Below are 15685 nucleotides of genomic sequence, written 5' to 3'. Positions count from 1 at the left end.
ATAAAATAGAACATTAGTAGTACAAGTAAATATTTAGTCAGACTTTTTAAATTTTATCAGTAATGAAGGTAAATATTCAGAGACTTTTTAATTTTTTTCTGTAATTTTACCAGTAGTATAAGTCAGTTTTAGTCAGACAATGAATAAATTAGATAATCAGTAGTAGACGTAAATATTTAGTCGGACTTTTAAAATATTTTGTCAGTAGTAAAGGTAAATATTTAGTCAGACTTTCTAAATTTTTATCAATTATAAACATTTAGAAAGTATACTGAAAATACTACTGAAAAAATTTTTCAGTAGTATAAGTTGTTTTTAGCCAGATATAATAGATAAAATAGAACATTAGTAGTACAAGTAAATATTTAGTCAGACTTTTTAAATTTTATTAGTAGTAAACGTAAATATTCAGAGACTTTTTAATTTTTTTCTGTAATTTTACCAGTAATATAAGTCAGTATTAGTCAGACAATGGATAAATTATAAAATCAGTAGTACAAGTCAATATTCAGTCGGATTTAAAAATTTTTATATCAGTAGTATATGTAAATGTTTAGTCAGACTTTCTAAATGTTTAGAATTTTATCAGTAGTTTAAGTTATTTTAAGTCAGACATGATGAATAAATAACAAGATCATAACAAGATTATGAAAATCAGTATTATTGAAAAATAACAACTATTTTTGTAATTAATTGATTTAATGGTTAAGCAGATTCAATTTATCAAAATATTAATTTTTTTCCATTGATAATAATGTAATTAAATTTATTTTATTCTTTATTGTATAAATTTATACTGAACTTTAACTTTTATAGAGTCTACCTAGACTTAGTTAATATTTTATATTTTGTATTGTTACTTACGTAACTATTAAAATTTAGGAATATATTTGTACGAATGGGCCTGTCCCGTCAAATAAATGAAATGAAATAAAATGAAAAGATCAGTAGAAAAGATAAATATTCCGTTAAACGTTTTAATTTTTTTGTAATTTTACCATTGGTACAATCAAAATAAATTTATTTCATTCAAATAATCGGTTACTTTACTAATATCAAATAAATATTTACTTGAACCAAATAACGTGTAGGAAAAATGTTTTTTTATAAATCTTGGGTAACCAGTTTCACATTGTACTATCACCAAAATAAATGATAAAAAAAGATAAAAATAATTTAAACCCTTTTTTGTAAACCCAATTAGTAAATCATTAATCTCATTTTTTTTTTAAAAAAAACAAAATAACAGAAAAAAAACGTATATTGATCAGCGGCAATAACTTTTTTCCAGCATCCAATAGACCATTTCTTGGTTCAAGACCTTTATCGCGTGGCCAACGCTAAAAAGAGGGGGGGGGGCAGGCTTATCGTACACATTCCGCTTGGTCGAACGACAAGCTCATTCGGGAAATCTCGCGCCAATTCGGTGCAAGTTCACTTTTGCTTTGGGATCTTTAAGGCCATTTAACACATTAACCCTTTTGATATAATCCCCCCCCCTCCCAAAATCTTGTCTCTCCGATTAAAGTGTCATTGCTATAAGTAATAAAGTTACATGATATAACAGATAAAATATATATTATTTGTAGAAAAATTTAGGAAAAAATGTGTTTTTCACTCTTTATTTCGCACCCCGTTCTGATCCCCTTCACAAAGAAAATGAATAACATTTTTTTTTTAAGTAGAATGATGAGAGGGTCGAAAACTTTTTAATTATGAGCTTTTAAAGCTTGAGTGCCTTTTAAGCTGCGACATATTAATTACAAGCTTTTACTTTTTAAATGTGATTAAGTTAAAAACGTGATTGCAATTATTTGTATCTGCGATGATTTTTCTTTATGAAATGTAATTATTTATTTTTTTTTTTAATTATATAGTTTAGTGAAATTAACAAAAAAATAATAATATAAGGAAAAAGTCTTTAACCTGGAACAGGGATATGTTTCACCTAAAACAGCGAAAGTTTTCGCTATTCTAAAGAAACATATCGCTGTTCCAAAAATTTTTTTCGTGTTATGATTTACAGTGTCAATAATTTAATTAAATTTATAATATATCTAAATAAATAATTTAATTTATTGTTATGCGACTGTATTATAATAATTTCGTGCGAGTAAATTTATATAATTTTCAAACAAAAATTTTAATTAAAATAAAAAAAAAAAAATGTTTTCACATATTACTCAAGAATACTAAAATAACTTTTGTTGAAGTTTTGTCAATCAGAGTGACATTCTTGGAAACATAGTTGACGCGAAGACAGCACTATAAACGCTTTTACAGTATTAAACTAGTGTATACATATATATATATATATATATATATATATATATGTGTGTGTGTGTGTATATACAACTAGAGAAATGTGCAAACAAAGACGTTGAAAAGGCTCTTTCGTTAAAATGAGCTCGCTCGCTACATGGTTGATAACATCATGAAGAGCACATTTTCCAGCCAGAATTGCACAACAGAATGAGAAACAAAAAAAAAACGGTTTTTTTTTAAAACGGTCCGAAAAAAATATAATTTTTTTTTTTTTTACTAAACACTCTCCAATTCTTGTGTATAACAGAATCCCTCTTAAAGGATCGTATAAAGTCAATTTTTAGTTATTTGAAGCATCGCTTTTGCCCAATTCAAATTACATTTGCATGTCCGACACGAAAAAACATCAAAGGCTCTTTTGACTTTTTCGAAATCCAGATGGATCCTTTTGGACTAAGTAATTTCCAAAGTACCTGATCGGAATCTATTTACATTGCAATGGTTTGATTTGCTAGATATATAAAAAGCAATGCAAATACGTTAGAGACCAAGTGAAAAATAGTTTTACAATTGAAAATACGAGAAAATTTGTAATTTTTCTAAATGAAAATGAATAATTTTATTTTTTTATGTTTCAGATGAATTTTACGACGACGAATTTGTAAGTAGTTATATTCAATTGAAAATTTATTAATTTAAAATTTAATTCCTCAAGGAAAATGAATTAATAACATTTGGACGATTTAGTTAGGGGAGAGTGGGACAAAACGGAGTACCTTTTTGGAATTCTCGGTTTACAAAGAATCTATCAAATAAATTAGTTCAAATGTCGTTGAAATTTCTTCCATGAACATTAGAGAATAAGAAAATAAGGTCGATTGCATGAAAAAAATTTTTTTGATCAATTTAAACCAGCTTTTTCCAAAAAAAAAATGCAAAGTACCCCGTTTTGCCCCGATGGTGGGGCAAAACTGTGTACCATCAAGAAAATATATAAATCATGGAATATTCTTTAATTTTTTGTTCAATTATTATTATATATCACTTACATTATAGAAAATAATTAATATTCAATAAATTTAATCTAAATATGTATATTATATTAATAATGAATAACAGCAGTTAAATCATTTAAAACGAATTTTTACATATTTTTATTAATTTTTTCGATTTCGAAACATACATGTCGATTATTGTGAGATAAAATTTAAATATGTATATTTTAAATATTAAAAAAAAAAATTAAAGTTTTAATATAAAAGATGTATGTAACACCGTTCGACACAATTTTTGACCCATAAAAAAATTTATCATTTTCAGAAACTAAGACTAAAAAAAAACCCGTGTCTGGCCGTTTTGCTAGATCAAGTCGTTTGTGGCTTTTAGGGGTGAAAACAACCCCTAAATGTTATCTTTCAAAAATTATTAATATTTTATAAAACTTGGTGTCTTGGGGGGTTACTGATTATTAATCTGATGTCAGATTTTCAAAATTCAAAATGGTGGATCCAATATGGCGATCAAATTTTTAAGAAGTTATTAATTTTTTATTTTATATCTGCTATTTTGAATTTTGAAAATTTAACATCAGATTCGTCATCAGCGCCCCAAAAAACCCCTAGATACCAAGGATTAAAAAAAATTTAATAACTTTTTAAAATTTTGACCGCCATATTGAATCCGCCATTTTGAATTTTAAAAATCTGACATCAGATTAATAATCAGCGATTCCGAAAACCCCCAGATACCAAGTTTTATAAAATATTAATAATTTTTAAAAGATATCTTGTCACTTTTTATTTAGGGGCTGTTTTCACCCCTAAAAACCACAAACGACTTGATCTAGCAAAACAGCCAGACACGGGTACTTTTTTTTTGGGTCCCAGTTTCCGAAAATGTTGGATTTTTTTGTGGATCAAAAAAAAGTTAAATTTTGTCAGACGGTGTAATAGGTGACACAAATGGAAATACGTATCATGAAAAACTGGTGGTACCCCGTTTGACCCGCCTACCCTGTTTTGCCCCACTCTCCCCTACTCCAACTTTTCAAAATAATTAATTCATATTCAAAATGGTGACAAAATTATTATTATAGTAATAATTAATTAATTATTAAATTATTAGGGAAAAATTTTTTTTTTGTGCTCTGGAAATTTAAAAAACGATGAAAGGAGATGATTTTCACTGAAATGACCCACCTGTTATATAAATGAATAATATCGATTATTGTTTTTTTTTTTTTTTTTTTTCAAGAAACTTGGAACATTTTTTATTTTTCATATTTTAACGGTCATATCTATTGAGAAGTATTCTTATTGCCGCGCGTATACACTCGACAGTATTGGTTCTACTATTGGCATTACAAAGCGTTTGGGTATATCGGAACGCGATAAGGTATTTATCGACCTGTATGCAGAATGTGGAATGCAAGTACGGATCTGAAAATTGATGGTCTATTGTGCGAAAGGTGGCTTGTTCTCAGCCCCAAACGATATTGAGCGTGAACAAGCAAAAAAAGGTTCACACACAAAATAAGATCTTTAATCGTATTTCCTTAATATATCCGCAATTTTTTATTTCTATAAACACAATGCGATCACATTTCACAGGAAAAGTCAGTAAATATTATATTTTTATATTAAGTTACTATAATTCAAAAGTTAAAAGTAGACTAAATTTTTATTATTTTATCAGTAGTATAAGTTGCGTTTAGTCAGACATAACGAATAAATAAGATCAGTAGAGAAGGTACATATTAATTTTTTTTGTGTAATTTTACCAGTAGTAAAAGTTTGTTTTAGTCGGACAATGAATAAATTAGAAAATCAGTAGTACACGTAAATATACAGTCGAACTTTTTAGTTTTTATCAGTAGTAAAGGTAAATATTTAGTCAGACGTTTTAATATTTTTCTGTAATTTTATCAGTAGTACAAGTCAGTTTTAGTAAGACAATAAATAAATTAAAAAATCAGTGGTAGAAGGAAATATTTAGTCTGACTTAAAAATTTGTTATCAGTAGTAGAGGTAAATATTGAGTCAGACTTTCTAAATGTTTATAATTTTATCAGTTGTATATAAAGTTGCTTTTAGTCTGACATAATGAATAAATTAGATCGTCAGTAGAAATGATTCCTTTAGGCTATTTAATTGTTGTTATAATTTTACCAGTAGTTCAAGTTTATTTTAGTCAGACAATGAGTAAATTAGAAAATCAGTAGTATGGGTAAATATTCAGTCGGACTTTTTAAATTTTATCAGTAGTAAAGGAACATATTTAGACAGACTTTTTAATTTTTTTCTCTAATTTTAGCAAAAGTACAAGTTAGTTTTAGGCAGACAATATATAAACTAGAAAATCAGTAGTACAAGTAAATATTCACTCGTCATTTTTAAACGTTTATATTTTTACTAGTAATAAAAATCAGACTTTTTAATTTTTTAATAAAATTTCACTAGTAGTGCAAGTTGATTTTAGTCAGACAGTAAATAAATTAGCAACTCAGTAGTAGATTATTAATGTTATTATTACTAAAGTGTTACGAAGATTAAAAATTTTAGAATTAGAAGTAGTTATTATTACTTAAATACAAGTAGAAAAATTATCAGAAAAAAGTTACGACTTAAAAAAATCATTTTGCAAAAAAAATATATAATGAAATTTTTTTAAAATATATAACTAAAAAGTTGTTCGTTCACAAGGAAAACAATTTTAAAAAAATTTCTCTCAGTATTAAAAAAAAAGTCTCCTTCTTTTTTTGAAGAAGAAGATGCGCTTTTTTCTAGCTTAATCGGAGCTTTAACTTTATTAATAATGCAGATGTATTGTCCGAAAAAGCAGCTTATGAATACCGCAAACAGAGTTGGACAACAAAACTATATATATATATGTATATAGTTCGGTGAGATGGCGAGGGAAAAACTCCCGTCTGACTATGAAAGCTGCTTGGGTATTATGTCGGATTTTGCGGTTACCATTGGTTCTCAATGTAACTACATTGTGACTCAGCCATGGTACCATCAGGCAACATAGTTAATACGTGCGCACCTCTATATATATATATATATAGAGCGTATACCATTTTCGATTCATGAGTCTCTCAACAAAACTTTTCTACCCTGTTTATAGGAAGTGAAATTGTCAAACGCTTTTCATCCTTTTCAACCACTAAATTTTTAATTCATTTATAATATTTATAAAAAGTTAGATTATGTCATAAGACTCTCAATTTTATTTATGAAGCAAAATAAAAGTTTCAAATCATTTTATTAATATTGATTTATTATTTACAATATTGCAAAATTTTTTTAAATCAGTATATATAAAAAAAAATCTTCACCTGGAACAGCGATAACTTTCTCTGAAACAGGGATATATTTTTCTGGTATAGCAAAAACTTTTGCTGTTTTAGTGAAACATATCGCTGATCTAGGTAAAGATTTTTTTTTTTTTGCACACAGTTTTACGCATACAAAATTTTCCTTTACTGTCAATGGAAAAAACTTATTTTAGTCAGACAAAATATAGTCAATGATATGTTACTACAAGTAGAAAAAAATATTGTCATTTAAAAATTTAATAAATTTTGTCTGACTGGAAAATTATATTTTTACATAATTGTACCTACGATAATAATCTTTGGCAAAATTAGAAAATTACGTCAACATCATAATTATTGAAATTACAAAAAATTATTTGTAAATAAAATATTTCGTAAAGAAATATAAGAATTTTTGATAAGGAAAAAAATATCAGTAATTAGAGTTGTATTTATCTATCAAATGACAAAAAACTGATTAGGTGATATTACAAATTCTTTTTATTTTCTTCTTTTTTTTTAGTAAACAAAATTGCTCTAGTTTTGAACTTTTTCTCGTTAGATTGGTATGGGTTTTGTGGAAGGTAGGAAGGAAGGCTTTGGTGCAACTTAACGAGCATAATACACGTCAAAGTTCTCTCTGAAAGTGGGCACACCTGGTCCTAGTATACGAGCGGAGACTTCGTCGAAAGTTGGCCAAAGTTTGTGGTAAAGTGCGTGATCCAGAGAGTCATGTTAAGCTACGGAAGAACGGATCTGGTTTACTTACTTAAAGGAAAATTTACAAGCACACGTGTGTGTATTGTAATCTAACGCTATAAAAAGTGTCAAATTTTTTCCATATCCTTCGACTTATCTTTTTAAATTATTTTTTTATTTTTTGTTTTTTCTAGGTTTATTATTTTTTTGATTAATTAAAATTGTTTTTAATAAAATTTACATCGCTCGTATTATTGCGAGGAAAAAATGTAAGCAAATGAAAGCAAATGTAAGCAAAAGGTACAAAAAAAAAGGGATCAACAGGGGAAAGAAGATATCTAAAAGGGTACAATCGTAAATTGGGGACGTTATCGAACGCGAAAGCCAAAGTAACGAGCCAAACCCGTCAATCTTTTCGTTTTCTCCTTGTTACTAAATCTCCAGTGAGAATCCATTTCAATCCTCTATTTTCCATTAGAAAAGGTAAAAAAAATATTTCCAAAAGAAACGAAACATTTTTTTTTCCTTTTAAGTTTAGGAAAAACAGTAAAATACTTTTTTAAAATTAAATTCTATTTTATAAAAACAAAATTCTTAATAAAATCAGATTTTAAAATTTTCTGACATTTTTTAATATAACATTGTTAATTTTGAATGAAAGAAAAAAGAAAGAAAATTTTTTGATTATTTTATAAAGATAAAAAGAAATTTTTTTTTTTTTTCTTCACGCAAATCGACTCTCTTTCTCTTTTGCTAGAAAGCAACATTTCCTGGCGGTTATAACTTGGTTCAGGTGTGAATTAGAAAAAAGTGGAGTTTCCGTGAAACTTTAGAAGTTCAGTCTTCATTCCCCCCCTCCCTCCCTCCCTCCCCCGCACCTTCTGTTCTCACCCATTGAACCTACTATGGAGCTTTTCTTGAGAACCAAGCGGGATAACTATTCTCGCGAAAGAGTGAGTGAGAGAGAGAGAGAGAGGCGAGTGGTCACTAGGGGTTGAAAAGATGAGGGCGTCGAGAAGATAGAGATGGTTTGTCGCTTCTTCCTAACGACAGTTTAAAAAGTTGTCCCCAATGTCTCCCTCATGATGGAGAAATATTCGAAATTTCACGATGAAGCCACCTATCTCTTTGCTTCGGCGCTCTTCTTGACAAACACTTTTCTCTCTTTCTCTCTCTTGCCAAAAAACTTAACCGTGTATTACAAACTTTTCTATGACTCTACTTTCTCAACTTCATTTCTTATTTTCCATTTCATTTCTTTATTTCCACGCTAGTATATTTTTTTTTTTCAATTAATTGTTATATAAAATTAAAAATTTCATTTCCACTATGAATTTTTTTTTTTCAATTTACTATATTAATTGTTAAATAAAATTCAAATTTTTAATATTAATTTTAATAAAAATATCTTCATTATAATTAATTTTAAAAAAAAGTGAGTTAAAAAAGTAATTAAATTGAAAACTGATTTTTCTTTATGAATATTGTGTGAAGAAAAATTCGAGATTATAAAATAAAAGATTGGAAAAAGGATATGAAAAGTTTTTCTTATACGTGTATAACTATTACTCAACTTTCTCTGTATATTGACGAAATTTGTTTAGCTATCGTCTTGCGTTTCATGTTATAAGATTCATTCTCTTCCTATTATTACTTTTATACATAAAGAATTTATCTCAAGAATGTAATAATGCTCCTTTCTTTATGCCTTGGCTTTTTTCGTCTTTTCTTTCAGTAATCCTCCTGCTGAGTCGCTTTATTATCAGCATTTTTGAATTCTCGAATTTCAATCTCTTTTCAAAAGCACGTTTTTATCAAACATTTCATATATATATATGTGTGTGTGTGTCAATATAAATAGTGAATATAAATAAGCTTTGTTATTTTCATAATACATGATTTTTTATGAAATTATTATTTTTTATAAAAATACCTTTTTATGATTTTAAATTACCAATTTTTGTAAAACAAAAAATTTTTTTTTTCTAAATTATCAGATGTATTGTTTGATTAACCGTGGCTCTCCTCAAATAAAGATATGAAATTTAGTGAAATAATTTACTTTCAAAATGCGGGCAAATGTTTTTTTTTTTTTTTTTTTTAAATTGCAAAGAATGCACTGCACCATTTTCTGCAATAGAAGAAATGCATTCATGAGAATTTCAGAGGAGTCCGACTCCACAAGCTGGATTCGCAATAGTTAGAGTATTTCTCGTCGACACCAGGAATTCCAAAGACATGTTGTTTTGCTCCATGTAACTTGAAATAAAAATTTTCCATAACACGATAAATATAACCATTTTTTTGTTTCATTTCAAAATTACTAAATTATTAATTTTACACACCATACATTTTTTTTCCCCCATCTTAATAGAAACAATTATATATTATTTTTTCTATAATGAATTAATAGAAAATTAATTAAAAAACGACAATTATTTTCATAATAAATTTATAATCAATTATGAAATTAATTAAAAAAAAAGGTCTTAACAAAAAGCAAATAAACAATTATATATTAGTTTAAAACAAAAAATTTATTTTATTTTAATAATAAAAAAAATAAATAAATAAATTTTCGAAAAAAAATCGAAAATTATTTTAAATACAATTATGTGAAATGAATGAAAGATAATATCTGTCATCAACGAGGCGTATATAATAATTGATGAGTGCGGGAACAACTTTGAGACTCCTCATAATTTTTTTTTCTCTCTCTCTCTCTGTCGTAGATTTTTTTTCGCGCATCAGATAGTCGACTTTCAGTGCGTGAAAAAGTAAAGCCTACCTCGGAAAAACTTCAATTCCCATTTGAGGTCCCTCTTTCCCTTTGGTATGTTCTCTGTATACTATCTTCACACCCTGCACGAAAAAGTTTCTCGTGAATTCCCAACCGTAACGTTCAATTTGGCGGAAGGGCAAAGCCTCTGAGATTTTCAAGCGCTCACACAGCACAGGGATAATTTAGTTACGAAAGTCGTGTGGGGGGGGGGGATGGCTGGAAAAATCGTTCTTTTTCCATTAAACTCAACCATTAATTACGACAACAAAAATAACGCTTGAATTAGTATATAATTGACAAAAGAAATAGAAATTTCATAAAAAAAAAAAATTGTGTTTTTATTTACAGTTATTTATTTGGAGAAAAAAAATTGTATTTTTGTTATTGTAAATATTTTCTAGTAGTATTTAATTTAGTTTTTGGCAATTAATTTAGTATTTAATTTAGTTTTCGGTAATTAATTTAATATTTAATTTAGTATTTAGTATTTAGTATTTAGTATTTAATTCAGTATTTCATTTAGTTTTTGGTAATTAATTTAGTATTTAATTTAGTTTTCGGTAATTAATTTAATATTTAAATTAGTATTTAGTATTTAGTATTTAGTATTTAATTCAGTATTTCATTTAGTTTTTGGTAATTAATTTAGTATTTAATTTAGTTTTCGGTAATTAATTTAATATTTAATTTAGTATTTAGTATTTAGTATTTAATTCAGTATTTAATTCAGTATTTAATTTAGTTTTTGGTAATTAATTTAGTATTTAATTTAGTTTTTGGTAATTAATTTAATATTTAATTTAGTATTTAGTATTTAATTCAGTATTTAATTTAGTTTTTGGTAATTAATTTAGTATTTATTATTTAAAATGGAACAGTAAAACAATATATTAATTTATATCATATATCTATAACATTATATTTAGAAAGTATAATGAAAATTCATTTAATCTTATCCATAAGCTTGAGATAAAATTTTAGATGAAGATTTTCTTATTACACACATATATATATGGAATAGAATCTGAAATACAGGTTGCATGGCAATTTCATTTAAACTGGTGAAATGAGTATTTTCTCTTTAATGCGTCAGGAATTTCTAATTTGACGCTTCCTTAGAGAATTCTTCCAATTATCAAAAATAATCCCATGATGATGTTCCAACAGCTGCGCAGTCTAAATATCCGAGAAATAGTAAAAATACCTTGCATACTTTAAAGACTCAGAAAATATTAATAATATATTCCACAATGTTAATTTTTCTTAATTAGTTACAATTTTTCTTTACATAATTTTTTCGATTTCCTACAAATTTTTCTTTTCTCATTTATTTTTTCATTTTTCTTTTCATAAATTGAGATAATCTTAGTAAAATAGATAAAATAATCTGCCTTGATTTTAAAATTACAAGTAGATTGTAAATGTAACGTTGAAGATAGTAAACATGCTTTCACATCGATACAATCCTTTGAGTCATGTTTGATACGATAACAGATAACATTAACTCATCAATTTGAAAGATCAAACAAGCCAATCCTTTGATATAAAGCTTCAAAGCCAATTTCTGAGATGTATCAAAAATAAAAAAAAAAAAGGAAAAGAAAAAAAAAAGTAAAACAAAATATTCGAAATATAGAAATATTTTATTAAGTGCTTGTGTAATAATTGTAAATTATTAATAGAGAAAAAATTTTCAAGCCAATATACAATTGATATAATTAAATTAATTAATAATTTAATTACTCGGAGTTTGATATTTACCATAACAAGAAATTGTATCTTTTGTTAATTACGAAGTTGTAATTTAGTTAAATTTTAGAAGCAAATTTGTATAAATGCCATGTTGATTTAGTCATTTCGAGTTTCTAAATGAGAATTAATTAATTTTATCTAATAGTGAAATTCTAATTGCATATATAATTACAAATTGCTCTTAGTTTTATTATATAATTCCCTAAATTGATTTCATTCAGTTTTTTATTTTTGTTTAACAAGTTTCATTGAATTCATTTTTGTTAAAATTGTGCCACAAATGAGATTTTATTTGTACACTGAAAAAAAAATTCTGGTTAGGCTATATTTAACATTACTTTCTAGTTATGTTAACCAGAATTCTAATTGAATTAACTAGAATTCTCGTTAAAATAACCAGAATTCTGGTTAACCTAACCAGAATCAAAATGTTAAATATACCCTAACCAGAATTCTCGTTATTCTAACTAGAATTTTTTTTCAATGTAACAATATAATTATTGTATATTATTAAATATTAATAATAATAAATATTAATTATTATAAATATTTATAATAATTATTATATAATTTTACATTATAAATCATTGTTGTAAATAATTAAATTACATTAATAAAAAATTTCTTTGAAAGAATATAAATTTTATTAAAGAGTATTTTCTGTAATAAAAAAAAAAAAAATAAGTTACTGTTGAAAATTATCCTTTTTAATTGGACTTTATTTGTCATTATTTTCACCACGATATTTGTCATCCCGAGAACGACTTTAAATTATTGCCTCAATTTATAGACTTTCTCAAATAATTAGAAGTTGCTCTATATTTCACACGAAATGCTTCTCCCATTCCTGTCTTTGTGAATTACTCTTAGATTCGCTTTCTCGGTAAATTTATTGATTCAGTGGTATTGCTTCGAGTTGGTCTATTAGTTTGGTCGTGTAATTAGGGTTGTCAGCCTGTCAAAAAGACTCTCTCTCTCTCTCTCTCTCTCTCTCTCTCTCTCTCTCTCTCTCTCTCTCTCTCTCTCTCTCTCTCTCTCTCTCTCTCTCTCTCTCTCTCTCTCTCTCTCTCTCTCTCTCTCTCTCTTCCTTTTCTTAAAATCAACCTCTCCCTCTGTAAAGAATTGATTGATTTCTCCTCTTTCTATACATGTTTATTTTCATTCAGTGAAAGCATTCAATATATATTTTAAGTTTCGTCATTTCCTGTTTTGTGTGGTAAAGTTTATTCTTGAGATCGAAACAATAGAAGATGAAGAAAGATAGAATAAGTAAAAGAATAGAAAAGAGAGTAAGAGAGAAAATTTCTATCAGATGGAATGTATGTTCCTAGAGGGAATAGATTCGCCTATCGTCACTTCCGGTTAGTTAACCTTGTTTTAAGTTCGCTCTACTCTCAATTTCCTTTTCGTTTGAAATTTCAAGTCACGATTTAATGCTTTGATATAAACTTGTTTGTAGGAAGTATTGTTTAAGGTATTGTGATTGTCACTGCGGGAATCTAAATTGTCGCTCACAGTGACAATTACAAAATAACCGAATATCAAAAAGTTTAATTTTAGAATGTTATTTTTTTTTCTTTTTATTTCTCTTAACTATATAGTGATAGTAAAATTTTAATTGGAAAATATTTTTTTATTTTTCAAATTGTTTTATTGTATCTATAAAAAAATCATAAGAATTCATGCAAAAAATTTAGTCTGATCAAAAATGACCTTTACTACTTTGATTGAAGTTGACTTTTATTTACTTTTACTACTGGCAATGAAAAAAAAAATTTGAAACCATTTCTAAATGTTTCGCCAGACTTTTACAACTGATATTATAAATTGACAGGTACTTGAAATATTTCGTCTGACTGAAATTGACCTTTACTACTGATAAATAAAAAAACCGAAACTTTGCCAGGCTGGATGTAATTCTTTTTTATTTCAAATTACGTTTACCTGGAATTTTCGAAATTGACTCACAAAAACTGTAATTTTATTTCACAATGAAAAAAAGTCGACATTATTTTGTCTGACTAAATCTTTATTTTATTACTGATATCAAAATAAATTTTTTTAAAAAATATAATACCATAAAAATAAAATTAAAAATTAAAATTAAAAACCATATCTTGTCTGACTAAAACAATTTTTACTACTGATTTCACTACATATAGAGCATTACACAAACATTATATCATAGATTTAGTTGTCTGGCTGATAAAATTTTTTACTACTAATTTTACTACATTACGAGTATTACAAAAATATTTTTTTACAAATTTTCTTGTCTGACTGTAACTTCCATTTACTACTCACAATAACATTACAAAACAAGTTGTAAATTCAGATGTTCATTACATGAACATTTTGCTTCCTCTTTATGATCAGCAAAAAAATTTGCTTCCTCGTGGAGAAAGGATTAACATTGAAATAAACATACAAAAATAATATAATAATATAAACATTTGAGTACCTATACATTTGAGTTAAATTTAAACAATTAATGGAAGTTAAAAAATTAAAAATTCATATTTTAACCGAAATTTCTAAATATTAATGAAAAATAAATTATAATTTATAATTATTTAAAATTATATCAATTTGTTTTAATGCAAGGAACACAATTATTTTATACTTAAACTTGAATTTAAATAAATAAACAATTTTTCAGCTAAAATGTGTATTTTCTATTTTTAACTTTCATTAATTTATTAAATTTACCTCAAATGTAAATTTTTTATATACCAATCGATTTGTTTTCATGTAAGGAATACAATTATTTCATCTATAAACTTAAATTTAAATAATCACAAAATTTAATAGCCAAAATATGAATTTTTGATTTTTTAACTTTTATTAATTTTTTAAATTTAAATTAAAACTATACTTATATATATATGTATATAAAAAATAATTCTACAAATTTTGTCTGACTGACACAATCTTTTACTACTGATTTTACTACATTACTAGAATAAAAAATAGATTTCTATAAATTTTCTTGTCTGACTGCAACAATCTTTTACTACTAATTTTACTACATTATGAGCAGTACAACAATATTTTTCTAAAATTTTTCCTGACTGACTATTAAAATCTTTTACTACTGATTTTACTATATTAAGAACAATATAAAAATATTTTTTTATATATTTTCTTGTCTGACTGCAAATTGCATTTACTGCTTACAACATTACAAAAAAGTTAAAAACAAAAATGACATTTTTTCTTACTGACACACAATTTTACTACTAATTTTACTATGTTAGTATAATTAAAAAAAAATTCTATAAATTTCGTTAGACTGATATATTCTTTTACTACTAATTTTACTACATTACAGAAATTTTAAAAAAATTCTACAAATTTTGTCTGACTACAATAATCTTTTACTACTAATTTTACTATATTATGAGTAGTACAACAATATTTTTTTACATATCTCCTTGTCTGACCAAGACGATCTTTTACTACTGATGATAATTACAACAATATTTTTCAACAAATTTTCTTGTTCTGACTGTCACGATCTTTTACTACTGATTTCACTACATTACAAAAATATTTTTCTCAAAAATTTACCACTAATTTCACTACATTACGAAAATTAAAAAAAATATCCTTACAAATGTTTTGTTTTAATTTGTTTAATGCACATTTGTGAAAATCAAAGTGAACATTATTATATTGTTTGTTAATATTTTCTGTATTTTTGGTGCTTTCAATTAAAAAGAAAAAAAAAATGAATCCTTGTAGAGGACAGAGAATCGCAAATATAATCCCCGGTGCTTTTTAAATGTGTCATAATATAATTGCGAATGAGATCGAAATTCAAAATTCTCATGACAACTTAGCGTTCGTTGCTGCCGCTGCTGTTGATG

General features: G+C 26.0%; 1 protein-coding gene and 1 long non-coding RNA gene across 4 annotated transcripts in view; one reads left to right on the top strand and one right to left on the bottom strand.

Annotated features, from left to right (window-relative positions):
* Nucleotides 1-15685, top strand: part of LOC127286903 (uncharacterized) — a 342205-nt gene that overhangs the window by 278816 nt on the left and 47704 nt on the right. Inside the window, exon 13 of the long non-coding RNA XR_007843811.1 lies at nt 2904-2926. This is a non-coding gene — a long non-coding RNA (uncharacterized LOC127286903). The remainder of the gene's footprint in view (nt 1-2903; nt 2927-15685) is intronic.
* LOC127286899 (uncharacterized) overlaps nt 1-15685 on the bottom strand; it is a 160648-nt gene that overhangs the window by 111271 nt on the left and 33692 nt on the right. The window lies entirely within an intron of this gene.

Source organism: Leptopilina boulardi, unplaced genomic scaffold (assembly GCF_019393585.1).
Source record: "Leptopilina boulardi isolate dan_hultmark-lab unplaced genomic scaffold, ZJU_Lbou_2.1 LbouV2_364, whole genome shotgun sequence".
NCBI classification, from domain to species: Eukaryota; Metazoa; Arthropoda; class Insecta; order Hymenoptera; family Figitidae; genus Leptopilina; species Leptopilina boulardi.
Note: the sequence above shows the minus strand (reverse complement) of the source record. Positions and strands in the feature narration are given on the sequence as shown.